Consider the following 10,978-nt stretch of genomic DNA (forward strand, 5'->3'; position numbering starts at 1 on the left):
AGGAACAGGCTATTTTGTCATCTCTTTGGATGCAGTTTAGCAAATGATGTTTTAGAGAAATGACAATGAGGTACTGCTCTGCTATCAAGTATAAATTCATCTCAACTGTTTTCATCTTTATTTCCCAAGGTGAACTGATTATTGTACTGAGTACTACAAATAGGTAATAGGGAAAAATATATACAAATATAATAGTTAAAATGAAATAATGAAAATATTTATGATCTAGTTCCATAAATAATGATAATAAACACTATCAGCATCATATGAGAGAACTTTTTGTTGCTGTATACTTTTTATAATTTATAACACAGGGCATTATAGCTATGGTGTCTTTCACTGTATAGACATTTAAATTTTTATGTAGTCAAATTTTCAACATTTAAAAAAATTTTATTCAGTTTTGTTTCAAACAAAGAAAGTCTTAGTATGAAGAATCATAGAAATATTCTCCTGCTAGTTTTTATTCTGAATTTTTATGCTTTTATTTTTAACTTTATGATAATTAATCTTGAATCTTTTATTTTTATGTCTATGATCTGAGGTAGGGATCTACTTTTCCCCCACATGGCTAGCTAATTGTCCCTAAAACATGTCCTTTCCTTAATGAGTTGACATGCCACCTTGATATGGTATATGATCAGAAATTGCCACATTCCAAGCATGCTACTAATAAGTGCTTCATTCTGGTTAAGAATTATTTTAAAAATGCAACCCTGGAAGGGATACCAGTTAAAAATACTATAGTGTAAATTAGTTAGATAATGTTGTATTCTTAATACCAAGCTGAGATAAATGTAGTCAAGAACAGTAATTTTGGTTTTGGAGGTCAAATCTTCCAGAGGAAGATAATGAAAAATAATTTTTAATTTAGGGTGTGGGTAGTAGAAACCTGCCTTCTTTACAATTTTGCCTTTCACAGGCAAAATGCTTGCATTTTTTGATAATAATATTGTCAATTGAATTGAATAATTTGACAAATCTGCCACCAATTGAGGATTTATAACCTGATCTTTTAGCAAGTAAATCTCTTCAAAATTTTCTAAATACTTCCCAGCTTTAGACCAATGAAAAGACAATTAAATAAAAACAACTATAAAGATACATAGTCCATTGAAACCCCTTCTAGAACTGTGAAACTCAGATGGGTTTGAAGGGAATATACCAAATCTGTTCATTTCCTCCAGGACAATATTACACACATATATCAATGGTCCTTCTATATAAACTATCAGGAAATCTATAAGAAAATATTGAATAATTTCCCCCCATTTCACTACATGAACACTCTGAACAACTAATGTCCTTACTTGCCTCCACAATGGTTCAGTGTGATCTAACACAGATTCAACCATCTGTTTGTGTTTTCTTCCATTTGCAACATTTGTTCTTCCTGCTGATTTGACTGCTTCTTTTCTCTGCCTTCTGATTCAGATAGAGCAAGCTGTCTCACTTGTTAGCCAAAAGCAAGTCTCTTGGACTACAGAAACATAAAATTCACTACAGCTAGTAACGTTTAAGAAAACCATTGTTTTTTGTTTGTTTTCAAGTATATTGCCTGAAAAGCATCCCAAGGTCTTACTGACAGAGCTTTTTAATCTGTTGGCAACATCAAATGTAAATCTAAATTCATGCTTGGAAGAAATCAGTTTTCCTTAGACGTGGCCCAGAGGATTGCTAGCATCCTGTTTTGGTAAAGTTCTGACATCCCTGCTTGAGAAGTGCTACTGTCCATTCCAGTAGAATTACACTCATTCTCCTTGAAGTACATTCTTTAGTTATTCCTTTGATGGGAGTATTTTGGTGGTAGTCTTCTCAGTTTTGTTTTTCTTCTGTTCTTTGATAGTAAATCACATTTTCATTTTCAGATCATTTCAAAGATATTCCTTTATCGTCTGGCTTCCATCACTGTTATTAAGAAATTAGCTGCCATTTTAATTATATCTCCCTTGTAGATTTTTCTTTTCAGTTGCTTTTAAGGTCTTCCTGTATTTTTTACTCTGCAGCTTCACTCTGTATATCTAGGTGTGCATTTCTACCTATATGTACTGTTCAGGGTTTAATGGGCTTCCTGAATGTGATAATTGATATCTTTTATCAATTTTAGAAAATTCTTAGCCATTATTTCTTCATATATTGCTTTTCCTTACTTGCACTGCCTCTTCCAGAAATTCTAATTAGCCCTTCTTACTCTATACTTTACATCTCCAAAACAATCTTTAGTGTCTGACACTTATTTTTCTCTCTGAGTTGCAATCTGAATATTTGAATATTTTTTTTTTATTTCTATGATCCATTTATTTATTATAATCGACTGTATGTAACCTGCTTTTTAATCCTTTGGTTGAATTTTAAATTTCATTTATTATATTTTTGTTTTTAGAAGTTCAACATAGTTTTCAAATCTTCCTGATCAGTGACAATTGTCTTTTTTTCATTGCTAATGCATTTCAATCTGTTATATTTCTGCAAACATATTAAGCAACTTATTTTGTATTTTTATCTGATAATTCCAATATCAAATCTGTCAGGGTCTGGTTATCTGATATTTTGTTTACTCTTGTTTTTAGCAGTCTGTTTCCTTTTGTGTTTGTGATTTTTAAAAAATTATTATTAAATAATACTCAGAACTCTATCTGTAGAAATTGATGCTAGCATAAGAGTATGCTCCACCAGGGAGAGTTTGTGCTTACTTCTTTCAGGGGCCTAGAAACACAATGCACCAATTCCACTTAAATTTTAACATTCCATTAAAGTATATTTTGATCCTAAACCTTTGTGAATGTCAGATAATGACTACGATATTGTGAAAAGGCTTTCTTTTTTTACTTTTTTTACTTCTATCCAGAGCCAATTCTAAGACCAGTCATCTATTATACTGTCAATAGGGTTAAGTTTTTCATTTTTTTTTTTCACTCTTTCCCTGAGATTATAGGCCTTCCAGGATTCCAGTTTATACATTATGATCTCTGGTATACACAGACTGTTCTCACATAATCTTCTACATAGTAGTTCTAAGCTACCATAACTCATATAAGTTGGCTAAGATGTTATTGGCTTCAAAGTTCATATATCTTTCTGCTCTTGTGTTTCTGAATTTAGTCCTATCTTCTGTGGATTTCCCTTACCTTGTTTCAGGCTCATTCGCTAATGTAAAATGAATTATCTTTCATTTATAGAACGTTTTTAGATATCCGAGGCAAGAAGGTTTTAAGATCTCTAATTCACCATATTGTCATACTACTGACACTTTTATTTCTCTTTCACTTTCGAAGAATAATTTCATTGAATATAGCATTCTAGGTTGACTTTTTTTTCTTTCAACACTTTAAATATTTCACTCCATCTTCTTCCTGCTTGCATAGTTTCTAATGTAAACCCTGCTGCAATTCTTATTCCTCTATAAGTAAGGTGTCCTCCCACCCCAGTTCTTTCAAGATTTTCTCTTAGCCTTTGGTTTTCTGAAATTTGAATATGCTATGCATAGGCGTGGCTTTGTGTGTGTGTGTGTATTTATATGTATGATATTTTCTGAGCTTCCTGCATCCGTGATTTGGTGTCTGTCATTAATTTAGGAAGATTATTTCAAATATTTCTCCTACTCTTTTTTCCCCTCCTTCTGGTGTTATAATTATACATATGTTACATCTTTGTCTTTTGTCCTCTAATTTTTGGATGTTCCATTCTGTTTGTTCATTCTTTTTACTCTTTGCATTTCAGTTTGAAAAGTTTCTATAGCTCTGTCTTCAAATTCACTGATTCTTTCCTTAGCCATGTTGAATCTACTGAAGGCATTATTTATTTCTGTTACTATGTTTTTTTATTTCTGGCATTTTCTTTCTGAAAGTTTCCATTTTTCGCATATATAACCTATCAGTTTTTACATGTTTCTGCTTTTTCCACTATCATCCTTAATAAATATTTTTTAAAAAATTTTCAATTACAGTTGATATACAATATTCTATTAGTTTCAGGTGTGTAGCATAGCAATTAGACATTTATATAACTTATGAAGTGATCACCTCCAATAAGTCTAGTACTCATCTGGCACCTACATAGTTATTACAATATTATCGACCATATTCCCTATGGTGTACTTTACATCCTCGTGACTGTTTTTTGTAACTGACAATTTGTACATCTTAATTTTATCTTCTTTTTCACCCATCTCCTCAACTTCCTTTCCATCTGGCAACTGTGAAAATGTTCTCTATGTCTCTTAACATATATTTTAAATTCCCTATCTTATAATTCTAATATCTGTGACATATCTGAGTCTGGTTCTAATGGTTGCTTTATCTTTTCAGAGTGTGTTTTTCTTGCCTTTTAGCATGTCTTGTAGTTTTATGTTAAAGTCAGACATATTGTATCAGTTTGTAGGAAATGAGTCAAACAGGCCTTTATAGAGAGAGGTATGTTAATCAGACTAAGAAATATGCTATTTAATGTTTGTTTTAGCTGTGTGCCATAGGCTTCAGATTTATATAGGGTCATTGTTTTTTTTTTGTCTCCCCTCTTCAGGAGATGTGAGTCTGTCTTGCAGGTCTTTCAGCAATAATCCATTGTTATATAAGAGACTTGCTGATGTGGTGGTAGAGTACGTGGGAAGAGGAACATTTCATAATCTTCTAATTGAGTCTCAATCTTTTAGAGGGCATGTGTTTGGGGGCTGTGGCCTTCACAAGTGTTTCTGTCCCTTCATTAGTTAATAGATTTGTCGAAGTATGAAACATCCAATCCTGTAGAGAATTTTTATAAAAATTTATGTGAGCCAAACTGATAACAATTGCCAGGAAGCAGGATCTCAGATGCTCTGGTTTTGCAGTTTCTTTTATGCATTTAAAATTAAGTAGGGATGTAAGGAAGATTAAAGATTACTTGACGTAGGAGAAAGCAAGATGGGGATTGGATTATAGGATCGTTAACAAGATTATGTGTTTCCTTGAGGGTGGTTATACTTAATTCAAAAGCCTGTTAACCTGGATGCCCAGAAACAATGAACAGGGCTTGCTTAAAGGCAAAGATAAACCTTTTACTAAAAAATTTATATGCCTGGGGTGTGACTACTTACCATGACCTGTCCAGTTAGGAGTCTATGATCAGATCACCCTGTAAAGTTACTTTCTGTAGAACCTCTTTCTCGTCTACAACTTTTACACCCTGGCTACAGTGTTTCAACCTATTTTCTTGAAGTCATGTCCCATTCACTAAGATTTTTGTTTGTTTGTTTGTTTGTTTGTTTTTGTTTTACCTTACATGATATTGGAAGGCAAAAGGAGACTGGATTGAGTAGGAATACCCTTTCTCCACCTAGGATAAGTCTTCAGAATTGTGTTCTGGCAACAGCTTTTTTCTTAAAGACTAGGGCTTTGTATGGAGAAAACACCGGGTGTGGTTTGAGATTGCTACTCTTCCCCTCCTCCTGCTAGAACTAAGAGGGAATTTTTCCGGGATCCTCAACATGAGCACTTGGTGGGGTTCCCAGAGAGAAAACCCATGGAACAGTGGGATCCCCTCACAACTGTAGTCCCTAGGATTTTCTCACTCTCACAGTAACCCATATACAACCTTCAGCAATTTGTCAAAATTTCCATTTAACGGTTCCTACCAGTTTATATTTCCAGTGACTTCTACTCCAGGTAAGTAGTTCTCAGTTGCTCTATCTCTCTGGCACTTCTCTTTCCAGATTTCAAGTTAGTGGTTTGCTCTAAGATGTCAGTTCTCAAATGAGTCTAAGAAAAGTCATTGCTTTTTTTTTCCTGTTTGCTCAGTTTTTTCTTGTGAGAATGGTGGTGACAACTTCCATGCTCTTTACATGCCATAGCTGAAGTTAGAAGTTTCGCTACTGACTGTTAAATTTTCATTACAGTTTGGATCTTTTGGAACTTTGTTTCCAAACAAAAGAAACTAACTCTGACTAACTTAAGTAAAAAGGCATTTGTCAGAAGGATATTGAGAGCGATGACAGCTCTGGCCATCAGTTAACAGGGACTGTAGAAAAAGTTTTATCAGCAAAATTTTAGTTAAAACATCACTGAGATGAATGAATTTCAACTATTTTTGGTATCTTTATTAGTCTACTCAAGATCGAAATTTCAGGAATTCTGGGAAGAAGTTCACAGGAGTGGCAGCAACTTTTTTTAATTTTCTGAAATCCTTACATGAAAGTAGAGTAAGCAACTAGAAAGCAAAACTATCTGGAGAGCATCTATAACAGAGTTGTATAATAAGATGTTCCCCCACCCAATATCCACAGGCCTATTTATTATCGCTGTCTCGGTGGAAGAAACCTAGGGGAAGCAAGAAATAGGGCATCTGACAGACTTAGGAACAGAATAACACCCAAATAGCTAACAGATATTCTCTGGAAATTCCACTGGACCAATTAGAAAAAAACAGCTGAAAATGAAAGGAATTTTGCCCAATCCAATAGAAGATGAGCCATGGTATAAGAGCTGCTCGAACAGTTTATCTTCAGTTCTCAAAAGTTATCTGCCAGAGTTCTCTTGCAGGACTGGGCCCCACACTGAAGGAGAGACTTTTGAGAATGAAATTAATATTAAGTGTAGGAGCAAGAGGAACTTAAAAGGGGGAAGATTCAGAAAATAAGGGGCCAGAAAATCTCAGAAATAAACCTCTAAGTTTTTAAATACTAAGCGTAAAAAACAACAGAAGGAACTCTATGTAGTTAGAAAATTTATCTGCAACAACTCTTCTAAAATTTGAGAACACTAAATTTATATACAAATGGAACAGAAAAGTTTCACAAATCCCTTACAAAGTTACTATAAGACAGAATAAGGACCATCAACAATAAAATGAATGGATGAATTCTTATAGACAATGAAATCATGAAAAACATAGAAATATAATGGCAGAACTGTATATTATCTTTCAAAACAAACAAAAAAGACACTAAAATAATACAAGTTATGAAAAAAAAACAGAATTACAAAAATTCATAAATGAGATGAGAGACTCAAGGCAAAATTAAAAGCAAAAGAAAATGTAATTTAAAAAATAAAAACGAACCTAAAACAAATAAAAGAGTAAATACAATGAATAATTCTTTAACAGAAAAAGAAGCAAAATGGACACAAATTTTAAAAAGAAAAAAAACCAAAAAACAAAGAATTATATTTAAAAAAACAAATATTAAAGACAGGTAAAGAGGATCTAGTTTGTAAAGCCTATGTGGTCTAACTATATATATATATATATATATATATATATATATATAATACAATCATATAAAATGTGGGGGAAATAACTACACTACACACATTTTTAACTTTTCTGTGCTCATTACTGGTGGTGATAGTATCAGAATTGTTATCCTGAGACTACTGTGTATGTAATGTGAGATAAAACAAATGAATAATTATGGAATATTCTCAATCTATTATGACCTGTGTTCGTGAGAAATGAGATTCCCAGTGAGGAAGAAATTTCAGGTTTTCACAGTTTCTAATGAAAAATTATCTGTCACTTTATCATTGTTCTGTATAATACATGTCTTTTTATCTCTGGCTGCTTTTAAAATTTTCTCTTTAATTTTGTTTTTCAGCAGTTTGACTATGCTGTGCCTAGTTGAGATTTTCTTTGTATTTCTCCTACCTAGAGTATGCTATACTTCTTCATACTTTCTTAGGAAATTTTCATCTGTTACATAACAGATGAATTCTTCTTCCCCTGTTCACTCTCTGTTCTCCCCTTCCATGACTCCTATTACTTGTAGATTAGATCACTTGATATTTTCTTACAGTTATACCAAAGCTCTATTTATTTACTTCATTTTTTATCTTTTATTTTGATTGGGTAATATCTATTTAAATAAATTAACTGGACTCTTTAGTTCACTTATTCTTTCTTCTGTTAAATTTATCTGAAAGTGTCTTTTTTGCCTTCGTTTTTGGAGGATACTATTATTAGATATAGAAATATAGATTAAAGTGTGATTTCAACACTTTAAAGATGTTATTTAATTATCTTATGCCACTTCCAGTTTGCTGTAAATCCTAGCTAGTGAATCAAAATATCTTAGTATTATATTTTTTAGATCTTAAATTTCTATTTGGATCTTTTCTAAGAAAAATAGTTTTTAGTTCTCTACTGATATTCCTCTGTTGAAATCTGTCTTTTAGTTCACTCATTACGACTAAATTTTAATAGCTATTTTAAAGTCCTTGTCTACTAATTTTAGTGCATAGGCCATTCAGGCTTGGTTTCTATTGATTGTTTTTCCTCTTGTTCATAGGTCATATTTTTTGTTTCTTTGCATATTAATAATTTTTTATTGTAGTCTGGACGTTGTAAGGATGCTGGACTTTGTTATCTCCCTCTGAAGAATGTTAGTTGTTTTTTGAGCAGTAGTTAACTTGACTGGATAGAAACTCAGAATTCTCGTCTTCCTTGTGATGAACACTGTCTGAAATGTGTTAAATTCTCTCACTCTTTAAGCTGTTATTTTCTACTGGGCACCTCAAAGTTTCCCTTTACACGTGTGTAGTTCTAGGATCAGCCAAAGATCTAGATGGAATTTTTACGCAGATTTTTATGTCCTTATTCTCAGGGTTCCCTTTATGTCCAGCCATTCTGGCAGCTCCACACTGTCCTATGATTCCTTGTCCCTCTATGACTGCACTTTCTACTTGAGTTCTAGCTACCCCATGCTCCACGGACTGGGGGTTTCCCTCAGACAAAAAGCCATATGAACACAAATATCGCATAGTACATTTCCCTTATTTCAAGGATCAACACTCCTTTAGTTTTTGTCTCCTTTTATTTGTTCTCCAGAGCCTTCAACTGGTTGTTTTTAAGTTTTATTTATTAATAAATACATAATTCTAGGAGTGGAGTCAAGTGGAATGGTGTGGATTGAGTGAACTCTACAGGTTTTCTCAACTTTGCCATTTTGTTATGCTGTGTTTCTGACTGGGTCATGACTGTTAGCACGTAGTCACAGAAAATATTATGGTGCTTCTCCTTCAAGGAGTACCTAAAAATAAAAACAACACACTAAACCATAAAATATACAACTTTATATACTGAAAATAAAACCTCTTTTCTAAAAAAAAGAAAGTCATGTCAATAAAATGCAGGAAACAATTTGCATACGCTCCCACTGGCCAAATATGAGATAATCTGAGCTTCAATGAGGATAAAAATTGCAATGGATCAAAATCTATTAGATAAGCTTAAATATGTGATAAGGAATTATCATAATGATGTCAGGAGAAAAAACCAATTGATTTCTTTCTGAGGCCAACAGGAAATCCAGTCAGTATCTTAAAAACTAGGGAAATAAAAGAAATATGTATTTAACTTGCATTTTCTATATAAACTATCACTGGGTAGCCAACTAATATAAAATTATTCCAGTTAATAAATGAAAACTAAATGATAGGATTAAAATATCAGCATTTTTGCAATCTTAATGAATTAAGAGATTTAAGCATTGAGCATCAATGGCTACTAAGATCAAAAAAGAGAGAAAAACAGATGTCATGTGCTTTCTGACAAATTTGATTAAGTCTCTGAATTCTACTGCCACTTTGTAAGCAATAAGAGAAAGCAACATGTTTAACTGCATAATGAGTGTATAATGAGCAAAATCCAGACTTTGAAGTACTCTTTAGGTCAAATGGTACTAAGGTTCTTCAACGGTATATCTTAGGAAAACAGAAATGGTGGGGAAGGAGCCCGTAGATTAAAAGATATTTAAAAGACTTAAAAGACCTTTTTTAATGGGCAAGACTAAATTATATTATCTAGGGACATTCCCTTGAGTGATGAAATCATGAAGAAATTTAAGAAGTGATCACTGTAAGAGTCAGAATGATCATTATTTTTGTAACAAGAGAAATAGTCTTTGGAATGGGCAACAGAAAGAGATTTCTGAAGTGGTTGGAAAAGCTATTTTTCTTAATGCGGGTTGTGGTTACAGGGGTGTTTGCTTTTAATAATTTACTAAACCATACATTTATTTTGTGTGGTTTACCATATCAGTGTTATAACAAAAAGGCTTTAAAAAAATTTTTTTTAAGTAACATTCTAGGAAAGAAGTTCCCAACTGGAAGTTTGAGGTCAGGGATACATGTTATTAGGGGAATTACAATCCCATCAGATTGTGTTCACAGGATTAGAAGTTATTCCCCAAAAGGAAATAGAGTTGCTGTCAGAATGAGGCAATAGATGCTAGGTAGCCTAAACCTATCACGTTTCTATTACAAAACAATTCCTAAATATTTGAGATAGTCCTGATGCGATATATATCAATCTTATTCTTGTAAGCAGCAAACTTATCATAGGGGCAAGACCATTCGAAGAAGTTGTTTCTAAAATTTGGTCAGCTAGGAAATTAACAAATTTTAAAAAATGATTTTACAGGCAAGATTATGTACAAGAATATGTTTTAATTAAAGACAACACAAGATTTATAATGAACAAAATATAAGGCTTTTAGAAATTAATATTTCAAAAGAATAAATGTTATGGTACCTCTGATTACAAATAGAACATGTTTTTGTTTACTAAATGTTTAGGAGCTTTTTGGATTATTTTTTAAACCATTACCTCAGAGGTATAATGTTCTAACATCAAGATAGATAATAAGTTACCTCAAAAATGATTCACTACACGTATTTCTTATTAACATTTTGAATAGGTAAGTCAAGAGACATTAGAGTCATGATAATTCCTGACTCTTGTAAGACAGTCATCCCCTCTGACAATTCTTTTTCTACACAACTCCTGACCTTTCCTTCTCTTTCCATTTGCTTGAAAAAATTTGAAGTCAGAATGAGAGGCATTGATCATCTTTGATCACTTAAAAATCAAATGTCAGTATTGAGCAAAGCAAACCAATTATAGACATCAGCTACATTAACTAAGTAAGATGGTTAGGTATAAAATTATCTGATTCATAATGTACTCCCTACTCCTGCTGATCATCATTCATTGCTATTATACAGTAACT

The sequence above is a fragment of the Rousettus aegyptiacus genome, unplaced genomic scaffold, assembly GCF_014176215.1.
Source record: "Rousettus aegyptiacus isolate mRouAeg1 unplaced genomic scaffold, mRouAeg1.p scaffold_m13_p_2, whole genome shotgun sequence".
Lineage (NCBI taxonomy): Eukaryota > Metazoa > Chordata > Mammalia > Chiroptera > Pteropodidae > Rousettus > Rousettus aegyptiacus.